Source organism: Oreochromis niloticus, linkage group LG14, assembly GCF_001858045.2.
Source record: "Oreochromis niloticus isolate F11D_XX linkage group LG14, O_niloticus_UMD_NMBU, whole genome shotgun sequence".
NCBI classification, from domain to species: Eukaryota; Metazoa; Chordata; class Actinopteri; order Cichliformes; family Cichlidae; genus Oreochromis; species Oreochromis niloticus.
The window spans coordinates 26,791,663-26,813,899 of record NC_031979.2 but is presented as its reverse complement, the minus strand read 5'-3'; the positions used below and the strand labels follow the sequence as shown (position 1 = coordinate 26,813,899).

Sequence of the window (22,237 nt, the reverse complement as noted above, 5' to 3'; positions counted from 1 at the left end):
GGTATGCTGTTACAGAGCCATTTGTTATTTTGAAGCTTAGATGCAAGTGTATTTCAGCTGACGAGGAGAATTTCAATCAACTATTTATTTTATTATAAACACAACACATGCGAAACTTTGAGAAAAAAAATCCAGTAACATGTTTTGCTCTTTATAGTGTACTACTGTTTTATCTAACATATTTACAGTCTTCACAAACTCGTAATAACTCTAAAATGATTTGCACAGCGTACCCATTTTCTGGTTTGAGTGAGCAACATAACTGAACAGCACAATCAAAGAAGGTTTTGACTTTGAAGTAACTAAATTAAAATGACAAAAGCACTCGGGAAAGCCATATTAAGATGAATAACAATTAACAGTGTGAGTCAGCTCTTTGCGGACAGAAGCCAGCTCTGAATTAGAAGACATACAAGAAATCACTGAAGTATCAAGATATAGTTACAACACAGTTTAAGCACACAAAATATTGTGATTGACAAAAGCCCTATGTGAGACAACCTGTAGACTAATAAGCATATTGACACTTTTGTCGGGAGCAATCCATAGAGTACATACAATATGTTCCTGCAGGTTTTTTTGTTTGTTTTTTTTACTAGGTAATTACACAGCTTCCATGTGTTGCAGTGCCAAATTGCCAAATTTATGGTGCTAGGTTCTCATCCCTGGCTGCGTTCCATGAGACGGAGGTTGTCTCTGAATAATTAGCTCAGTTTGAGCTTACTCGTTAAGGAGCTTAGGAGTGCTATGAGCTAAAGTATAAGCCGGCTTAGCGAGGTAAGTCTTGTACACTAACTATTGACCATATGTTCTTGTGGTACACAGATACATTTTCAGACTTTAATAGGTGGTTTTCTGTGGCCTGTTCACACATTGGATTGAGGTGCTTTCTGAAATTTAAAATTCCACAGACATACCAGGGACCATTCAAAAGGGCTGAACTGTCACCCACTACTCCTGGAATGATTCCAACTTCCACATCCTATAAGAGCCTGAAATTATTCTGGTCCTGTAGGAGTAGTGATTGGGATTAACATTGTATCAGCCTGCCATGCTCACTGGCAGACATCACTACATGAAACCTCTGTTTTTGACTGTACTGCTTATGAGAAAGTAATAATCTAGTGACCCTGTATCAGCTTGTCTAAGCTCTGATGGCAATGTCAGTAGGATAAGAAATGTATAATAGTCTTATAGTCCCTGTTGCCTTTTAAAGAGTTCAGATTTTCCAAGCCATTACCTTTTAGAGATGAGCTCCAGTAAAGAGTGAAATATCCTGTTTGAGTGGTGTGTTCCACACCAACATTGGCTCACTCAGAGGGGGACCTTGTTTTTGTCAGTAAATCAACATGGCCTGCGAGTCTTGTGGCTGCGCACAAGGGAGAATCATTGGCAGGTCCCATCCTTCAGGTTTTCCTTTGTCCTGTGTATAGAGGACTGTTTCCAATGGTTACCCGGAGAATCACAGACCTGCAAGGTGCTGCAGCAGAGGCCTAGTTACTGTCCATGAAAGCCACCTTGTGCAATAGCTACATTTTGAATTTCTAATGTTATTGCAGATCTAATTTGTCCGCAACTACCTATTAAACGGATCAAGAATAGCAAACTTTCTATTTCCAGGAGATGTAGAATTAAGACTTTACCACCATTAGGGCAAATGGTGCATGTCACTATAGTGTACTTCGTAAAGCAAGTGCCAATAAATGGACTCTTTTGTAATTCAGGCAAAGACTTCTTCATCCACCATTTCCCCTTGATATGTTTTTTTTTAGGATTGCAATAAAACTCCATCTGTTCTTCCATTTTCAAAGTAGTTCATACAGTACAACAAAAAAGAAACTCGAGCCTTCGTTTAATGACAGGGCTGAAAAAGATTTGGAGGAAATATAAAGAGGTGCTCTTCAGACACCTCACAGTGTAGCAGAGAAAGAGAAGTGTATCCCTGGGTCATTTCATAAAGACTGAACTCAAAGAAAGAACTGGACCACTCATATTCATTTAAAACCCTGGGTTTATTAAATTGCTAACATTTTAATGCAAAGTGTGCCTTCATCAGCACTAAACCGTTAGTTAACAAGACTACTTTGGTGTCTTCTTTGGCCCAGATATGGTGTCTCTTTGCTAAATTTGAATAGAGCGGTTCAGTTTTGTTTAATAATGAATGTTTAACTTGCTTGCTTTCTGTTTAAACTTTTGAAGAGATGTGAAAGGGGCCTCTAGCAAATGAGTACAGTTGGTTAATGTATTTGTTTTACACATAGTGTTAAATAACAGTGTTCTGCAGGCTTGACTTCTCTTGCATTGCACTCGGGCTAAAATAAAATGTTTTTTGAGTGCAGTCTTACCCACCAATGAAGATGCATCGAAAGGTGGAATGACGCAGATGTTACTGGCTTGGTATGCAAATTTTTCTTCTGCACGTATCTGAATTGAGAGCTGAGTGTTGTAATAATAGTCTAGCAACACATGCATATCACATCATCTGAAGGGGAGCTTTTGACTGAATTTGAATAGTAATTTGACTGGTCTTTAATTTTGTTATTTATTTATTTACATTTTATTAAAATAGGATGAGAGTAAGGTAAGGAGTCCTTTAAGCTGAGCTTTGATGCTCTGAAAATCTACTGTGGCGTTAATCCACTGTATTCCTTCTGAAAATATCCCTGCGTAAATACAGTAAGATTTTTCATTTATTTTATTTTACTGAGGGTGCCCATATTTTTATGAATGGATTTCACAGATGCCGTGCATATTCTTAGGAACAGTTTCAGAAAAACATGCTGCAGATATTTGTGATGCAGGCTCTGACTACATGTTCAAATTTCTCTGATTTCCCATATTCTCTTGCTGCAGAAGCACGAGAAAGGATCAGTTTTGAATCTGGAGAATTTAACTCTTATTTATCCTGGTTAATTTAAACACACTCTATTTGAGATGTGGAGATGGAAAGAGGCACATTTTCAAACCCGGTGTTGCAGTTCACTGCTCCACAGATCTGCCCAGCCATTGGCATATAGTCACACTGTATCCATTATTAATCACACGGTTCTCAAGGACGACATCTGTGCAAATTAGTATGCAGAGAGCGTGAAGATCACTTACCAGCAGTGACTTCAAAATTAAGTATTAAAAACTGAATTCTGGCCTTTCTTTTTCTATGCTGAGGTCATATCTTTCTACTGCATGAATTGGCCTTGGGGATTTTTCTCAAAAATTTCAGGCTGTACCAAGTTTGCAGTGAAATATTCTGTGCATGACAGATAAAGATAATACTGTGACATTAATATTTTTACCTTCATCCTCTTGAAGGGCCCAGGAAAAATCCCTCACTGAACGCTTTCATTGCAATAGACGAGCAGCTGTATTATGATCCTTGCTAACAGGTTTTATTAAAAAAATTTACACTGATATTACAAAGGGTAGCTGTGTTAATGGGAGCATATGAAATAATACTTGGAATCACCAGCTGATACAACAATCTTACCTTAAAACCTTCTTGTATGGTTCTTCTGGAGCTTTTGATCATGTGGCATGATCTTTATTACCAGGAGTTTGTATAGAGAAAAATTTCCTTTCATTATTTTATCTACAGCTATTTTCACCTGAAATAAATGTCACACGGTTTAGCCTACACAACTGCAAGGCCTAAAAGTACAAAATCTAGCTCTATGGATTAAATTTGAGACATCAGACTCTCATTCCCAACCACAATGCCAGGGCTAAACATTTACAAAGTCCTTGATCAATGCTGTGAGTTAGAGACTGAATAATAATCTTATATCAGTGGGTAAATGCTGATGTTACTAGGCGGGTTTAAAAAAAATCACATCTGGCAACCTTAAAAAATTTAGAATGGGTTTGAATAAAAGAAGCAGCCTGACCTGCATAGCAGAAAGTGTTAGGTCCTTTAATCTTGGATAGACGCAAAGTACTTAAAGTGCTTTGAACAATAAACTGAATTTTTAATTTTGTAAAATTTATCATGACAATCGGGCAAACTCCATTTACTCCTGCTAGCTTGTTAAATATTGTAACGAATGAAGAAATTCATCTCACTCGACACTTAACTTTAAAGTAGCGTCTTAGGAGTTTGTAGCAGTTCGGCAATGTGTGAATTTTATAACTGGACACTGAAAGTCCAAAGGAGGTGGTCTTGCAGACAGCAGTGGAAGAGAGCTGACACTTCCCTTACCTAATTTTAAGCAAATACAGGTATAAAAGAGCTTGGCATGCTGGGAAAGAGAATATAAAATTATCTATTTGATTTTAAATCTATGATAAATGTGAAGCCAAAGACCTAAACAAAACTGTCAGATCATTGACGCCTCTGCTCAGAGCTTTCAAATGAACACATGCGGAGGATAACATGCCCTTGTAAATTGAATTCAGTTCGATTTTCTTTATATAGTGCCAGTTTATAACAACAGTCACCTCAGGGTATTGAAATTTAAAAACCTTACAATATTAGAGAGAGAAGCTCAACAAGCTGAGAATCCCCATGACTAAGTACTCGGTGATGGTAGGGAGGAAGAACTCTCTTTTAACAGCAAGAGACTTTTGGCAAACCAAACAGAAAGACATCATCAGGCATGAGGACAAAACACAAACCCTAGGAAAGAGAAGACAAACGTTAATGATGTGCTGTAGTGGCATAAACATGCAAGGAGAGTGGAGAGAAATGCTCAGTGCATCATTAGAAGTCCTGCTGCATAACTAAAGGATACTTCAAGGTCACCTGATCCAGCCCTAAATGTAAGCTTTAAGTTTTAAGCCTAATCTTAGAAGTAGGCAGGATGTCTGTGTCCTGAATCCAAACTGGGAGCTGGTTCTAAAAGAGAGGGTCCTGATAGATGAATACTCTACCTCCCATTCTACTTTATGGAACCAGAAATAAGCCAGCAGTCTAAGAGCAAAGTGCTCTTTCAGGATTAAATGACACCATAAGGTCTTTAAGATATGATGGAGACTGATCATTCAGGACTTTCTATGTGAGAAGAATGATTTTAAATTCAAATCTGGTATCCAACTAAAGGAAGCAAATATTGGAGAAAACATCATCTGGTCTTTCTAGTCCGTTTGTGCTCTTGATTCTTGTTTTAGATCAATGAGCAGTACATATATACAGTTTTTGGTCTTTTTTTCAATTTAAAGTTTTAGCACAAAACAATCAACAAGCCTTAAAGATTTTACACATCACATGACAAGGAAGTATTTCCTAAGAACTTTGGCAACATTAAAAATAGACTGTACAACCCAATCTAGGTGATATAATTAAAATCTGTGGAGCAGCTGCTCAATAGATATCAAGTTAAGACTTTTAGCCTTATACTGTAGCTATTTATGATAGTTCTTTGTTGTGTTCTAAGTTGTTTAACACATAAAATCCTTTTTCCTGGTTGCAGTCCATAATAAACTGGCAAAGATCCTTGTGGATCTGTGGTGTCTGTTGATTCTTGGGCCAGCTAATATGAGAGGGTGGCTGCTCATAAACCCATACTCACTCATATTCAGATAAGAAAATGAAAAAGATTCTATCACAGTAAAAAAAAAATACAAACCAAAAAACCCATCACTTTATAGAGGTCAAAGGGTCTCAGATTAAGTTTCAGCACTATTGTAGCAAGTTATTAAATTATCTTCTGGATGACTCAAGTATAACTCTGGGTCCTCTTTCATGTGGTGAACTATGGTTAAAAGGCAAGGCCCTGTCTGCGCACACATAGTGGTTGACATTCAGCTAATGAATCGCCATGCTGTAATATATTCATCCCCCTGCTGTTTCTGAGAACAGGTTGGATTTGGTTGCAGAGGGATTCATCATTTTCAGTGTATCAGCGGGTGAACAACATGAGCGAGAAGGGGCTGGTCATGCCATTGTTCAGAGGCAACAGGCTTACAACTCTGCCACCTTTACATCAACAGCAGCGTGGCATACAGTAGAAGTGAATTCTCATTTTCACTCCCTCAGTGAAAATGAGAATCGACTTCTTCAAGAGGAAGGAAGGGATTTCATAAGTTCAAGTAGGTGAAAGTAGTAGCCTGAAGTTCGCTTTCCAGGGAAACTTCACCGTCCTCAAAACCTTTGTGGCACTAAAAGTTACTGACTGGACCTACGCAAGAACAAGACCATCTACTGGTGAAAGTATCTGCCCAGGATTGCTCCACCAAATTGTTTCTACGCCCTTAAAGATGAGACGGGACTCTACCAGCACTGTAACCCTGTCACCTATAAATGCAGTGCTCTCTGCCGACCAATCTACCCTTGAAAATGGGCGATCTCCATATTTGGCATTGATGCAGTTTTGGAAGAGAAAAGTCAAAAATATAGCACATTACACGTCATTAGTCTAAAAGTCGAATACACACTCTGTGGTAACTCGAGGAAGCTGCCATCTGTCACCTGACAGTGTGTAAGCGTGTTTCAAAGACTCACAAGAAAAAAATGCGCAATGCAAAAAGAGAAATCCCCAGTGCCAACTCACTTAGGATCACAGTCAGCTACTGACTGAGATGTCTTTGAACTTGCGATTCAAATTGATTTTCTTTAAGTAGCTTTAATTGGTTGGGGCTGCAACCCTATTACCATCACCCCAATCTCTCCATGACTTTTTTCCCAACATGTGCTCATTAAATTTGAATGTGAGTTGGGTGTGTTTCAGTCTGAAAGGAATCATCACAGCATCTCTCCGTCGCTCTGATGTGACACATTTCCCTCCATTGTACTCCCCAGTGAGGTTTGATCGTGTCCTCATTTTTTTCCCCCCTCTCATTCATTCATGTAGCCACAAACACAATCGCCTAATATGCACGATGTGCCACCAGCACCAAATTTGCCATCCTCCTCCTCCACTGATTTTGGAGATAACGTAATTTGTGGTACAGGCAATGCGATCCCAAGAGGTGGATCGTTTCTTCTGTGCCTCTGGTGCAAGGCGCTTAACCTGGCCAGTTAATCACCCATGCTAATGGTGTCTGCTGCGAGTCCATATGCTTTGCATGAGCAGCCAACAATGAACAGCTTTCATCTAAACCACAGATTAATGTGTACTGTATAATCGCTGTATGTGTCTTGTCAGATCAGGTGGCTTACTGTTAGTTAATGAGCTTTACCTTTTGACTTGGAAGAATAAAAAAAAATGTGTCTTTGGTTGTTAAATTGATTGTTTTAAACCCTGATTTTACAAGCCAATCGAGAAAGATTTGATCTAATTTGATTAGAATACTTTTATTGTATTATGTTTTTTAAGTGATTTCTTGGGCTGATTTGCATAACTAGAATTGGATGGATGGATGGATGGTGTGATTTCTTCAGTCACCAATTATGATTTCATTGCCTTGATAGTGACAGAATGGATTCAGATAGGAGTGTGAAATAATGACGCGATGACTCATGTAGTGACCAAATTTCACATTTGGTTGGATACTGAATAAATATCAGTTTTTTTATGTACCTCTCAAATTTGTCTGCGAGCGAGCTGAGTAGCCAAGTTTGGCACACAACCGCCTCGTATGCCCATGTTTGTATCCATATCAGATATTATCATCACTTAGCAATCGACTATAATGGCTTATTTCTAGCAGTTATCACTTTTTATGAAAGCATAGTATAATTTAAAATTCACAGCAATAACATCTAATGTATATCTGCGAAATTTATATTATGCACGATATATTTTGATGTTGTCATGTTGCCTGGCAACCACCTACCAATTGGCTAAAGTGACCTGTTTTTAGCTTTCATGCACTCACTGCACCTTATGAAAGCATCCTATCATTTTAATTTAATAACAATTACATCTTGTTTATATCAACAAAAGCTGAATTATACATGCCTAGCAACCAATTAGCAATGGGCTGAAATTACCCATATTTAACATATGACCGGCCTATGTTTACATGTCTCAATGCGATTAAGTATATCAGCTTTCGAACAGCATAAACAGGCCAAAAAAATACTGTAGTAGCTGCATATACTAGCGGATGTGAAAAGTGGAATTTGCATTGCAGATAATTATTGATTCCAGGTAATAAAAATCTGACCTCATTCAAAGCTGAGGGAATCCTTTTTTAGTTTTAATTGGATTTCTACAAAGTCATTTCAAAGGCAGTCATTAGTGTATCTCTAAATCATTGCATTGTTTGCCAAGTTGATCAAGTCTTATATGAAATCCTTTTAACTATCTGATCAGCTCAGAGAATCACTACGAGCAATCTCTGAAGACCTGTCATTACAGAGTTTAGATTAAAAATCCTCACTTAATCTGTGTCTTGTCTGCTCTCTTATTACGTGATTTGTGAACGATTTTGACTGAATCGAAACCTGAAATAAGAAGCTTGTCGTATAATCAGATCTAAGTTTAATGCAGTTGTTATCCTTTAATACAAAATATGCAAATTGCCATATTTCCACATGTGTATTGGGATTGTCTGTTTACTTTCTTGTGTATTTTTCGCCTTTCGTATTAAGTGTGAGAAGCCATTTCAGTTTTCCCTCTACTCCACTCTGCTTTAAGGCACTTCACATTTGTAGTGCAGTCATGTTTTCATTCTCCCGGTTGACATACTATCAAGGTCCTCGTTGTGCTTACGTTTTCTGTGGCATTTAGTTGGCAGGTGGTGATTTTTTTAAAAAATGGTTTAGGACAATTCATCCATTGTGTAAGTACACTTGTCTCCTATAATTTTGTTTCTACGCCCCTCCCACGCTGTGACCACCTTTTAACATCTCAATGACTCGTATGCTTTCTGTTTTACAATGCTCATGAAAACCATTTAGGAAACCCACAGTTGTCTTGTGCTATACTACTCACACTTAATAGAAGATTTCCAGGAGCGTAACATGATGCCGTCAGGCCTTTACTGCAGAGGACTTCTCCAGCCCCATCCAGCAGCATTGGCTTATACGCCAGTGCCATTCAAATTACCGTTTTAGGCAAAAAGAGGAGCGTGCATCCCTGTGCTTACCCAGTGTCAGGCAATCATTATGGAGCACCGTTGTTCAATGAAAAAAAATACAATAAGAAAATTAGTCCAATTTGCCAGTGCATTTGTTCAATCATTAGCTTGTTTGGCCTTCCTTTTAATGCTGCTGAATGTCGGGTTGGCTATTACAATAACAGAGGAGAGGACTATTTAAAAATAAAATGGACTAGGAGTGCAAAAACCTATGAGGTATGCTATTCTTTGTATAATAATAGTTATTTTCTCCCTTTTCCCATAAATGAAAACAAGGTGGTGGGAAGCTAAAGGTTAGAGCACCAGAGGGTCAAATACCTGAATATCTATGAACATGTGGGTGAATAAGAAGCACTCTCCTCTCCCTCAGCAGTGACTAAAGGTGCTGTTGAGCAAGAATGGCAGCAGGGCAGCACAGCACAAAGAGAGTCCACTGAATATGTATCAGTTACATGGCTGCTTCTGTGTAGCTGCCCTTTTGTTCTGCCGTTCCTAAAGAGGGGAGAATGAGACTATGCAACGCCTCCATGGAGTCATGTGGGGACAAAGTGATTTGTTATTTGACCAAAGGAAAATCTATTGTCATTAATAATTTAAGGCATGCAAGCAAAAGTGGCATAACCTGGTTCCATCCTGTGGTTGGGCCTTTTTTTCCCCCTCCAATCTGTTATTTTTTTATTAGCAATTATTATAAAGCAGTTGAACAATTAATAAAAATAGTTGCAGACTTACATTATTAGCATTATATAGTTTTATCTCCTTTTTATATTTCATATTGCATCAGCATTGTAACAATCTTCCATTGAAGTCTAATCACGTACAAATTGCTTGTAAGTGCTTTTCACAAACAGAAATACAAATTGTAGTTATAGTTGTGAATATTTGCATATTTCTTTAATTATGATGTATAACAGATATGCATGTGTAATGTCACTTAAAGTTATTTTGCAGGTAATTTTTATTTTGTTTACACCCTTGAGGCAAATGCATTCTTATGAAGTTTTAATCCCACCTTCCTTTTAGTGTTACATTACATTAGTAGTGTAAGATGAAACTTGAGTGCCACTTCTGTTTTAGAACCTCAGATGAGTAGCAGTGATCTCCTGGGTGATTTTATTGCACAGTCTTTAGACTGATGATGATTTTTGTGGTGTTTCTTCTTCCTTTCTGTTTTTTGGTCAATCCAAATAAAGTCTCGCGTGCAGCATGACATTGCAATTACCACACATTCACTCCGGTGTTTCCTCCCTCAGAAGCAGGCAGAAGCATTGAATATCAGTGAAAATAAAGGTCAGTATAATTGTTTGTCTTACCTAAAAATACTTTATTCATTGAACTAGTTTTTCAGCTAGTATTTTTCCCCTTTGTTATCCTCGCCCCACCTGCCTTGGCTCTCTGCCACACACTTTGAGAAGCACAGCACTTCAGCATGCATATGAAATGGAGGCTTTACCATCTCGTTGTTATTTAAAATGTAGCCATTGTTTTTCGCTTTCAAAGATTTCTCGTGGAAAATGTATTCAGCAGCCCCTACCCCTTTCCCCCTCCTCATTTGTCTCCCCTTTATTGCCCTATTGAAATTTTGTTTTTATTTTATCTGCTGACTGCAAAAGTTCTTTTTGTATAGAAAGCCCTCACTGATATCATTTTTCTGTACAAAGCCCGAACCACAACCCACAAAATTGGATTGTAGCAGCAGTAATTCCTTTGAAGTGTAAAGACTTTACAGATCAGTTGTGACTTGTTGCCTCGATAGATGCGGGAGGCGGCACGTGTTTAGGGTGCCATAGCTGAAATGCTGTCGTTCTGTAAGTGATATGTAGGTGAATCGTGCATTTTAATTGTTCCTGTTTAAAAAAAAAAAAAAATCTGCTTCCTAAAGCACTTACTCCTATTATAATGTTGCTGAGTTTGAAACCATGTGTGCTTGGTGTATAGATTAAAGGCGCTTGTGGGTATTGTTAAAATGGTGGTAATGATATATGTGCTTTATCATGTTTCAAAGGTAAAAGCCTGGCTGCAGTAAAATGTGTTGCAACTGACCTATTTGGCAATATAATAATGTCCCAGTGGAGCTGAGAGCACAGTAAAAATGACTTAACTCTGTGAAATGCCTGGATGTTATAGTGGCCTATAGTAGGAGAGCGAATCATTAACTATTTAATTAAGAAGTGAGCTTTGTGATATTTGACTCTTGTCTCCTGAAAACTGATTTAGTCTACTCTAAGATGTGTTAAATTTTATAGTTATATACACGCCTGAATTTTTAAAGAGTGATGGGTAGTTCTATATTTAAAACAATGGTGTTTGATGCAATGCAGCACCTTGCATTATATAACTTTAAGAACAGCATTGCTACGCTATTGCTTTAAAAAGAAATCTGTGTCGCGTCATCCTTTATCTCAGGAAAGATGCCAGCACAAGCAGGACTTGATATATTTCAAATGATCATCTGCTGTCCAGTTCAGTTTAGCTATGGTGAGCCTTGCAGCAGTACCCAAGTTTGTTGTCACTGTAAATTCACTCTCCCTGAAGCATCTTTGGCGTCATGACTTGCACGCACGTTTTTTTTACCTCTCTATCCTTTTCACACCCCTGCATCTTTCCCTTCTGTCTCCTTCAGAATTTGGTTTCTGTTTATTCCTCATTACCAGTACAGCTCTTTGTTCACGCCTGTTATATCACCAAAGCTCTTGAAATTTTGACTGGGAAGAAACTAAACATCAACCTCCTAGTGTTTTTCTGGGTCAAGTGCAAAATGAAATACAGTAGGACTAGTCAGGGATGCACCAGTGCTGGTTTCTATGGTAACTGGAGGGCTGTATTTAGTGCAGTTGTTTTAGTGCGCCCAGCTCTCTGTTTTCAACCAGGCGAGGAGGGAAGAGTGAGGACCGTTCCCAAAGGGGCTGAGCAAAGAAGTGGGGCAACATCTCCCATCGCCGTCAAGCAAAATCTCTCAGCTTGAGGAGGGTTCTTGTCATAAATTCTTTACCTTTTTTTTTCAGAAGGAGATGATGCACAGAGAAGGAGAAACTTATAGCAGTCAAAGATGTAACAGACTTCACTTATCTGGTGACACAGCCTTCTGACCTTTCAAGTCAGCATCTTTTGTCAGTTTTCTGCTGGGATTTTAAAAAAAAGAAAGAAAAAGGATGAAAATGTTTTTGTTATCATCATTCATGTCCACAAATGGCCAACTTATGCTGCTGTGATTTACTCAAATATTCACAATGAGAAATGGAAAATATGATAATAATTACAATGGCAGCTAACAACTCTTCTTCTGTTTCGTAATAAAAATAAGCATAAATAAAGGTTAAATTTTTCAATTAGGGTTTTTTTGTTGTTGAAATAATTACATAAAAGCACTTTATAGTAACCAGTGTTTCCAAGTTGTAAATGAACTCCATAAAGTGTTTTTCTTACTGTTAACATGCGATGAAATACTGGTAATATTTACTAATCATGAATGATTTTCTATGTGTTATTAAAGCTGATAAGAGATGAGCCTGCCACATATACAATTTTATGTATTTATTATAGAAATCTTAATGACTAACAAATGTTATTGCACTTTGTGATGAAGGTTTTATTTCTGATTGTGAACCCATATTCAAATTTAATTGAAGCCTGTGCCATGTCAGAAAGTCATTGTTTGTTCACAGTAAAGCTGCAAAAGTAAAAACTTAATTAGCTATTAGTGATTTATTGGAAGTCAGATGTATTAGTGATACACAAACACAATTTATGTAAAGACTCTTTTACATATTTCTTGATCCTAAGTACTTGCGCAGTTTTGTATGAGTGGGCTGCTGTTTCCTTTCTCTATTCCATGTGTGCGTTAGGTGTTTGACGTGACTTTGATCTTCTCAGTATTTATCATAAAAATAGCCCCCAAAACTAAAGAAAAATGCACTAGGTATGGCAGGGATTTTCTCATTTTCTAGATTGTAAGAGGAGTACAAACCAGAAGCAAAAGCTATGAGAACATGAACTTGATGGCTTTAGTAACGGCTGTGTTTTTAGTTGTGCTGACAAATTATTTTCCCCAAACATTACCTAATATGTTAGTAAACCTACCAATTAATTAACAGCATTTGTTTTATAGGTATTTATAAGAAAATCAATGAAAACATTTATTTGAACACGCCACTCACCCTGAATAATTGCACTAATTTGCGGATGCTGAAAAGACCTTTAAATACATGCGATTACTGAGCATTTTTCTACGCACAGTTCTTTTTCAAAATCACTGAATAAACACAATAAAAATACACCGAGAGTTGCGTTTCCAAGCAATTAGGTCGCTTTCAAATGATTTAGTCCCACATGAATGAATGATGTACAGCACATCTGGCCAGATGCATGACGTTTTCCCACAAGAAGCCACTGGCATAAAGACGCCATTTTCCACTTAATATTATATGGACCTGCTGCTCATGAGAAATGTGTCAAAACACAATAGCGCATTTCAGTGCCTGGTGACTGCGAGATGTGAGCAAACATGTGGAGAAAGTTCAAAGCGGGAGCACGCTGGGATGCAATATTTAAATTAGGCTGCAATGAATGTCTAACTAGGGAAAGTCTACACCTGTTTGTAGTCTCACACTGTTTCACACACTTTATATGTAGCACCTATTTTCAGATCCTACAAGACCCTACAGGCATCTATCATAGACACACTGGTGTTAACTATTTCAACACATAATCAAAAATTAAGCACTGAATAAACCGCTCACAGCATTGTTATATTTTATTTTTTGACACAAGATCTCACTCTTATGTTGCAAAAATGGCTTATTTACCAAATTTGTTGTAAAAATTTCGAAATATGCCGTTTTATAAGAAATTTCATGCAGCTGCAAAACACTGCAGTTGTTATACTGGTATTTGTTGTTCCTTAATTAGAGCAGCAAACCATTTATTCAAGTTAATTGTTGAATTGTGTCCCATGAATCCAATAAACACGAATGATACCAAAAAGGTGAAATTTTGCATGAATAACACAAAAAGAAGGTATAAAGATGAGGAAATAAACCATAAAGAAAAAGGGAGAAATCCTTTATGCATGCACAGGAACCAACTGTTAATGGAGAGGAAATGTACCAGACACCCCTGTGCATTGGCATAAACAACAATCCCTATTTTAAAAAAATCTGGCTCACAATAAACATAAACTAAAAGTTTTGTGACTTCACATGAGAGAAGAAAACTGTCAGCGCCTCGGAAAACCACGTCAAAGTCGGTGCTGTGAGCACAGCATGTGTTGCATATAAAAATATATTCACCCCTTTGACTTTTTGTTCTGCATTTTTTGCTTCACTTGATTTTCCAAAAGCAGCTAATCAGGATTTTCTGTCAGAGACCAACTCTAAGTACAGTACGCTTAAAAAGGAAAAAAAAAGGAAACTGCTGAATTCTGTGCTTTTTTTTTGTGATTAGAACATGAAGTTTTGAACATTTGATGGCAACAGCACATCTGAAAAAAAAAAGTTGGGACGGGGGCAAAGAAGGGCTGGAACAGTAAGTGGTGCTAAAACAAATCAGCTTTTTGCAACTAATCGGGTTAATTGGCAACTGGTCAGTAATATGACTGGGTATAAAAAGAGCATCTTTTTAGGTTCACCAATCTGCAAAAAAAAATCTGCTTCTACATAAACTATGGAAAATTTTCAGAAATATATTCATAAACATAAAATTGCAAAGACTTTGAATATTTTCTCATCTACAGTACAGGCTCAGGAACACTTCCAGAAATCATTGTTTGTAAACACAATTCGCCATGCTATCATCAAATGCACAAAAGAAGGTAAATGTGGATAAGATCCAGACTTTTCTGCCGTCAGACAAAGTAAAATTTGCAATTATTTTTGGAATAATTTCAAATTATGCTTCTTCCTGAAGAAAGGGATTATTCGGTGATCAGCGCTGAATTCAAAAGCCTGTATCTTTGATTGTATGGGGTTGGATTAGTGCTTATGGAATTGGCCTATGCTTTTGCTTTGTTTTGTTTAGCTTTTAAATCATGCATTTTCTCAATTTGAAGCTTTAATAAGTTTAAATATGTTCTATTGTGAATAAAATAAGGATTTATAAGATCTGCAAATTTCTGTTATTATTTACATTTTACGCAGCATTCCAACTTCAGATTTGGACTTGTGAGATTTTGCGTGATGAAGTAAAAACTTCATTTATATCCACTGATTCTCGACAGTTCAGTGCTAAATTTCTATATTCATCCATCCCGCTGCGTGTTGTGTCATTTTCTCACACAAGTAACATTGCCCTTGGCATCGTTTCTCTCCATTTGTTGCAGTAAGCTAATTTTCATTTATAAGCAACCATTGTCAGTTTAACGTTTCCTCCATTTGATTCTCACAATGAATGTTAGAAGACAGTTGGAAGCCTTTATTGTGAAACCACATCAGAACAATGCCAGCGAGATGTGCTAAAGTTGTGTTGACTTTTGGATCTCTTTAGAAAACAGCAAGGATGAATGTTATCTTAAGAGCGATGAAAAAGTATGGAATGAAAATAAAAATATGCAGGAGTTTGATTTTAGTTTATCATTTGCAAGTGATGTGGTGAGATGAAACACTTTAGGATCTTTGTCCAGACCTCAAACTTATGCAAATATATACCTGTGCACATACAGTGGGCACCTTACTTCCAAGTGCATGACATATATCTGCACAGGATAACAAGGAGGAGGTGTGTGTTGGGATTAAGAATGAAAGGATTTTGTGTCACATGCGTACATTCACATTTTCCAGTGTGACACACAGCATGTAGTAAATGATGTTCAAACATCTATAACTAAAAGACAAAGTGTGAAAAATTAAAGTAAATGTTAAATGCATCAAAAAATGTATGAATGTCTTATTCATTTTGTCTTCCGTTAGTGTGTCTCAACCAAATTTTAGACAACCCTTTCAAATCAAATCTCACATACTACCATCAACACAGACAGCTGCACGGCTGAAAAACAAATGATTCTGTTGCAGATGTCATCTCACACTGATGCATAGCTTGGGGGGCGGTCATTTAGCAGTCTCTACAATTTCAGCATTCATATGACATTCATTTAATACTACAGGCGGCGGTTCTGAGATTAAAAATGTGCCCCGGCGTCCAAGATTCTGTCACAGCAAGCGTTTTCCATATTGTGGAATTTAATGTTTCTAGATGCACAGACGTTAGTCTAGGCTTGTCTTTCGAAAGAAGAAAAAACTGATGAATGCTCTGTATGCATTCTGCCGTCTGTGTTACTATTTTTATGCTCATAGTTCTTTTTCTATCATTGTAAACCCTTTAAACTAACTGATGTTGACAGTTGTGCGATTTAACAAAAGACAAGCATTTAGGTGCTTCAGATAAATATCCGAATTTGATGTATATTGTATAATCCAATTTTAGCTCCACTATTTTAAACTGACAGCTAGAGTTTCTAGTTACTCTGAAGCAATTTTTTATATATCTAAAATATATTGTGCTGGTTATGCTTTTTTCTATATGATGTTGAGTTGTTGCAAAAATGAAGTAGCAAAAAAATATTACAATTACTAAGTAAGGCACTGATGAGTTGTTTATGTGTTCTATATGAAGTAATAATCAGTTAACATAACACTAATATAGCCATTTTTATACTGTGGTATTACAAAGTACAGGGCTTCAGTTCCTCTGGCCTTGAATATATGCACTGAGGGGCAAATTCATCAGTTACATTTTTCATACAGGTTAACATATTTCTTTAAAAAGTGTTCATGAGTTTTAGACAAAGCGCAGATATTCCTGGAGATACTGTGTCCTGTTTGATTTATAATGAGTGAATTTGTAGAAGAGTAATCTGCTTTTCAGACGCTCGGGGCTGATGGGAAAGCTGTATTACTGCGAATACAACCACCTCCAGACTACCGAGCTGTCATTAATCAGGCCCTTAGCTGACAGTCCAATGCCTTCTGCTATGTTCCCTTCAGACCCCGTTGTAGGATATTTATGTTGATTGTCTGTACTCGCTCTTCCCCTGTCCTCTCCCTTCCACTTCCTCCTTGTCATTAATTAAAAGCATGTAGCAAATTTCAACTCACAGCTCTCTTAAAAATATGTAGACTAATTTTCCCAATGGGCTGTTTGTGGCCCGTCTCGTTTTGTTCGGCTTGCTGTCTTTCTCAGTCTGTGATGTGTGCCAGTGTGTCACAGTGTAGTGCAGTTCTTTCAGTTTGACTTTGGACAGCACGGCTACTTCATCAGCACATAACTTGCATCTATTTAGTGGCAGTTAAAAGGGACTAATTTTCCCATGTTATGATTCTTGTTTAGGTTGTATTCAACACCAATAGTCAGCACTATAGCCACTAAGCTCATGGAAAGTGTGACTTACTATGCTGAGCTGAGCAGTATCTGTTTCTGACAGCGTGTGGTGTTAAACAAGGGATGACAAAATAACACTTCCTCAAGAAATTGGGTAAGTGGCCGCTGCTGAATTATGCAGATTAGCCCAACATGTAACTGTTTTGCTACGGAAGAAAACTGAAAATTTTGTGTAGGAGCTACAGCAAAAGACCAGACACACTGTACTTAACACTAACAGGAGTGATTCTTGGAATAAAAATCATACATCTTTTCATGTTTCTGCAACCAGAATACTCTACTTGCCTCACCTGAAAATGCAGCCTGCTTTCATAAGACAACTGTAAAGAGCTCCCTGTCAGAAGAGTGCTCCATTAGTGATACACCCACACTGCTCTTTTCTCACACATACAAGGTGTATCATTTATGGATTCTGCCATTGTTTGCATATGCAGCAGCTCCTGTGGAATCTGCTGCAGAAATTGTCAAAGATGGGGCTCGTTTGATTTTTCGGCATGCAGCGTGTTTTTTAACACTGCTGTTGGAGTGTGGCAGAGAATCTCGATTCCATGGCAGACAGATGCCAACTTTCATCCTTTTTTAGTTCCCGTCACAGAGGCCCTGTGTTGACTGAGAACATACATTGAAGCGAATCTGAAAGTCAATATCATGGGGATTTGACAAACCACATATACCTCTTTTTGATCATCTTAGTGGATTTGTACAAAATTGACGTTTTCCCTACACTCGCCTAATTAGTTATTCTAATTTTTATAAGTGTACAGAATTAAAGCTACGTGCAGAGAAGCTGGGCTGAAAGAGTTAGGCATTTATCCAGCGCATGTAGGTGCAGCGTTGTTGTGGGAGGGGATGTGTGCACTCAGGGTGAGCATTAAAGTCATCAAACAAAACACACAATATACTCAAAGCTGGCCATTCTCCAGAAGTTTGGAGGGCATTGTGTGAAAATATGTTTATGGTCTGGTGAAACTGCCTGGATTTCAAGGAAATGGTTAAGATTTATTAAGTGTTGAGTCCATTCAAACTATGCAGTCATTTATCAGGCATGAGAACTTATCACAGCAGCAGCAGCTCGACTGTGGAGTAAATAAAACAACAAAATTCACTCTGTATGCTGTTCAGGTCATCTCATGGGTCAGACAACAGCATGTTTTCAGAGCTTTGGCTTTACCTAGTCGTCTGACTTCAATTCAATACACTCTCTAATACGTGATATATGTTTCTCAATTTTAGGGTGAATTTTCTCCTACGTAAAATAACTGTAGTGATGTTTTGAGAATGCTGCTACTGTACCATCATTTAAAATAAACTTAAAATGAACTTGAGCTTATTTGTAGCATGTGATCTAAGTTAACGTGCAAATCTCACTAAGAAATTCATTAAATTACACAGGCGTGTATGAATTACCAGGTTAAATAAATTATTTGTCTATAGAATAAATTCCATTCATCTATCAATCCATCCCATTTCTGTTGCTCCTCCAGCATGGGTAATGGGACGGGAGATGCTTTGACCTCCTTCTCCCAAGCCACCTCTTCTAGCTCATCTTGAGCAGAGAGATGTGATCTGTCCAGTGTGTCCAGCATGACGGGGCCGCATCCCAGCAGGACAAGCCTGAAAAACCTCGCCTCTCATCCAGGAGGCTAGTCACATGCCTTAAACACGTCATCTGACCCCTTTAACGTGGACGAGTAGTGACTCTACTCTGAGCTGTGAATGACCAAGCTCCTCACCCTGTCTTCTAAAGGAGAGCCTGTCCCTCTGCCACTTGCCCACCTTATCTTGGTGGAAGGGTTTGCATGTCCGCATCATCCTAGGAGCTACGTTACACTAGGGCTTTGGTGCGGTCAGGGGCAGAGGTCGTGGCAGTCGAGTGCCTGGTTGACAAATGTGCCTATAGCAATAAATTCCAAACTGTCCAAAAAAACAAAAGTGTGTAGTGAGATCCAAAAAATCATATGGCCACTTTGTTAGGTTTATGTTCCAGGTAATAGGTTTGACCCCATTTTGCCCCCACAGCTGCCTCAACTCTTCACGGTACAGTTTCAACAACATGCTGGAAACAGTTCTTAAAGAATTTGGTCCATATGGCAGATTTATCGGCTGCATTTCCTTGATGTGAATCTCCTGTCTCACCACATCCCAAAGATGCTCTATTAGATTGAGATCTGATCACTGTCGATGGCATTTGAGCACACTGAAGTCATTGTCATGATCAAGAAACCAGTTTGAGATGATTTGACCTTTGTAACATGACATGTTATTCTGCTGGAAGGACTCATCAGAAGATGCGCATAACGGGATGGACAAGATCAGCAACAATAGTTAGGTAATCTGTGGTGTTTTAAACAATGCTCAATTGGTACTGAGGGGCCCAAAGTGTGCCAAAAAAGTACCACCCACCCCATTATACCACCGCCTGAACTGTTGATACAAGGCAGGATGGATCCATGCTCCGTCAGAGCAGAAATGTACACTCATCAGCAACAGCAATGTTTTCACAATCCTCTGTTTTCCAATTCTGGTGAGAATTGTAGCCTAATTTTCCTGTCCTAAGCTGACAGGAGCAGCACCCCATGTGGTTTTCTGCTGGTGTAGCCCATTTACTTCAAGGTTCATTGTTGTTCATTCAGAGATGGTCTTCTGGATACCTTGGTTGCAACGAGTAGTTTTTTGAGCTTCTTATCACTTGGAAGCAGTCTGGTCATTCTCTGGTGTCTGGCATCAACAAGGTATTTTCACCCAGGGGACCGCCACGCATGGGATATTTTCTCTTCTTTTTTCTGACCATTCTCTGTAAACCCTGGAGATGACTGTGCAGTAGATCAGCAGTTTTTGAAATTGTCAGATCACCCCATCTCTCACCAAAAACCCCATCATGTTCAAAATTCTTCTTTCTTCTCCATCCTGATCTTTGATTTGAACTTCAGCAGTATACATGCCTAATTGCATTGAGTTGCTTCCATTGGCTTATTAGATATTTGTATTTAAAAGCATGTATCCTAATGAAGTGGCTGGTGAGTGTATATTTTGTTGATTTGTAGAATAAAGCTCTCAGCAGTTCTTTAAAAAACTATCAGTCAGTGAGATATTTTCTGATATCCAACTCTGATGTCGAGTGCTTGTTGCGGTATTCTTTTATGTAAAGAAAAATGTGTCTCTCTTTAAAATACACTGTCATTTATGATGGCAGTGTATTTTCCAGAGCACACTTGTTTGTTAGCGAGTAGCAAGTAGGTTGGTAATTATCTGACACAAGCTTTTCATTTACTTAAAGCTAGGTTTGAGTGTTTCCCTAGCTGTTTTCACTGCTGTGTATCCAGGCTTATTTAAAGTTTTCCTTAGATCTCATATTTTTAGACTTGGCATTATTAGGAGGCAGCTCGCTGCATTGTAATAAAAAGAAATTTATAAGACAATCTGTAGAAAGGCATTGCTAGGATCCTTTGGTATATGACTTTCAGTGGAATAAGTTTTACTGTGTTAATAATAGATTAGTAACAGAGTCAGAATAACATTTCAGAATCCTTGTTTCTAGATATGATACCTGCATTGTAAGCTCTAAATTAATTCCTGCTCAGCACATCAGTTTGAAGTGATTTGACAACTTATGCCTTTCAATAGGAAATACACTCTGTAGACTTGAAAAGTTTGTGGTTTGCCTCCTCACAGGCAACAAAAGCTGTGGTTTTCCTGACGGTTGGAATTATGGATTCCAGTATTAATTTTCACTGTGGAAAAAGTCCTCAGACATTTTCTACTTTGATGCACTCCTGCAGCATTATCATCATGCCCTGCAGGCACATAGACAGATTTTTTGTTTTTACTGAAAAATTTATAACATATCTGAATTCTCGCATATTTATTTTAAATTCTCGCAGATTTAAAATCAGCTTTGGATTCAGTTTCAAACTATATAACAACATGACAAAGAGATCGTTGGTTTTGCTGTCTTTTGTTTCAATTGGATGGCCAAAAAAAAATCAGTAAATGGAAAGCCAACTGTTTTTGCCAACATTTGTGTTTGAGGCTTTGAGTGTGAGCAGATCAGAAGTGTCATTGTTCACCCTGACCTGGTTTTTAGTGACAGGTATCTAACCACTATTTCACCTGTGTCAGTAGCAGCACTTTCATTACATCCACTTTAATCGGGATAGATCCAGTTGAAGAATAGGTATTATTTTCATCAGTCTAGATTTTCTTTGGTGAAACTAAATAATAATTGATTATATGGCGAGACAAAGCCAAGACACCGCCTTTTTTCTGTTCTTTTCGTTTTTCCTTTAAATCAGTGTACTTCCTACACCGAGTCAGCAAAATCTACCTTTGCTGCTTCCCTATCGCTTCTGTGAGGGCCTCCTGAGGCCCACAAGCCCACTGCTGCCTGGGGATCTCATCTCCCCATCTGCACCCACAGACCTTCATGGGGGACTGGCAGTCCCTCTTAGGAAAGGTAAGGTAAGGTAATGGCCTTTCAGGCTTTACTTACTGGCTTTCATATGCCCTAGCAGGGTTTGACTAATTGAGCGTGTAAAGGGCCAGATTGCTGTTTCTGCATGTTTTAGCCAATTTACTTTAAATCACATCTACAGTATTTGGCGTTACATGCATGCTATGTGTTTCTCCATCTTTTTCAACCTCACATTTTTTTTTCAGTGTAAAACCAACTTCTTACACAGGCTCATTTGTGAGCAATGGAAATCAAATTCATAATTTCATTTTTCTCAGTCATTGTGTTGTTGAATTGCTAATGCCGTTAAATGAGAGGTTTAGTCTGAGCACAATGATTGTGTCATGCATTGTGTTCGTGTGGGATGCACAGCCATTCAACACTGAGCTTCATTTAGATTCATAAAGCTATCAGCATTCCCCTTCAATCATTCATCTTCAAAGTTAGATCTTATAGTATTTT

The 22,237-nt window shown here is 38.1% G+C and overlaps 1 protein-coding gene across 3 annotated transcripts in view; it reads left to right on the top strand.

Moving 5' to 3' along the window:
- The window catches only part of lrfn1 (leucine rich repeat and fibronectin type III domain containing 1), a 126,093-nt gene that overhangs the window by 17,868 nt on the left and 85,988 nt on the right, over positions 1–22,237 (top strand). Inside the window, exon 2 of one of the 3 annotated variants that reach the window (XM_025898356.1) lies at positions 10,209–10,245. The exons of the other annotated variants lie outside the window; for them this stretch is intronic. The gene's annotated coding sequence lies outside the window, so the exon portion shown is untranslated. The remainder of the gene's footprint in view (positions 1–10,208; positions 10,246–22,237) is intronic. 3 annotated transcript variants of the gene reach the window in all.